The sequence below is a fragment of the Neodiprion pinetum genome, unplaced genomic scaffold (assembly GCF_021155775.2).
Source record: "Neodiprion pinetum isolate iyNeoPine1 unplaced genomic scaffold, iyNeoPine1.2 ptg000121l, whole genome shotgun sequence".
Taxonomy (NCBI): domain Eukaryota; kingdom Metazoa; phylum Arthropoda; class Insecta; order Hymenoptera; family Diprionidae; genus Neodiprion; species Neodiprion pinetum.
In genome coordinates, this window is record NW_027184487.1 from 110,001 (window position 1) to 111,496 (window position 1,496).

Genomic DNA, 1,496 nt, shown 5'->3' on the forward strand with positions numbered 1-1,496 from the left:
TTGTTGAGATCAATGCTAGTGATGGCCACTTATCTGAGAATAATCGATGTATTGATTAATCGATTTCAACAAAATAATCGGACACGGCTCGATTGAATTGGTAAAGATTAATCGATTTGGTAAATTTCTGCGTGTAGTCTTAATATGAGAAGAGATATTTTGATAATTCATAGTCTTATTCAAAATATTTTTAAGTTTGATAAATTTTGAGTAATTAATACCTAAACCACATACATCGATACTGTATTGCATCGTTCGTATGAGTAAACAAGCGGCTTAAGGCTGACCGTGAGCCAGCCCTCGAACTTCCCGTTTTCACACTGCAAATTCAAGGTTCATGGAACAAACAAATATTAATATCCAATTCCAATTTTCCAACTACGAATTCAGAGTCGTGATTGACGATTCAAAAGCCCTCGCATATCATATTACATAAAAAAATATTACGATTGTTTTTATTTTGAACCACTAATAATGGATCGACCATCATAAATTTTAGAAATCTGACCTTGGATCGGTCACTGATGACCGGAAAAATCTCCACTTACGCATTTCTACCAAAATCCGAATATTTTAAGATTTTGTTTCACCATGTGAGTTCGCCATTTCGAATTTTTCAAATCTAACCCCAGATTCGTGATCAGCGACCCCAAAATCCTCATGGTACCAATTTTCATTCAAATCCGTTAATCCATTCTCAATAATATGTAAATTTCCTTTTTTAAAAATTACCTCAATCAAAGACCTATCCGATGAGGGGGGATGCCAACAAGATTTTTCATAAAAAAAAAAACTTCTAAACATCGAATTTAAAATCGAAAAGCGATGAGTCTCAGTATCCCTTCGTGCTTTTGCTGCCTATTTTGCGACAAAAAATGTATTTTATAGCCAGACAAATTAATGCTCGAATTAAATGGGATTTCGTAATTTCGACAATGCTTCATTTTACCTGGAAACATCTTTTCTTATACCCGGACATTGCCAAATTTTCGAAAGAAATTTCGATTATGTAGACAGAGAGAAGCATTTTAGGGCACAATATCCTTTCACGGCAAAGAAGGAATGAATTCAGAGACACGAAAATTTAGATAAACCAACTGAGTGATAAGTGAGTCATACCATACATTATTTCACTGAATAAATTATTGATTATTCGGAAAAGGTTAATTTTGCTAAATTCATGTTACATACTAGATTTATTCGCACTGTTTTCGGCAACACTCAATTGTTCCATAAATCAGTTTACGGCGCTACAAATGTTATTGGATAAAAAAAATTCTCATGTTCTTCCCATTCGAAGTCACAAAAAATCGATGTACTCCAATTCCAGAAACATAATTTCAATCATGTTCCATGATTCTGTGTTATTATTACTAGGAAATGAGAAACATCGTACGGTACTCTGTTTTGTTTTCGGTATTGACAACTAATCGTTCTTTGCGAAATTATTTGGTGGCTCTGAAAAGTGCCGTTTTTGATCGGGTCAGTGTGACGAC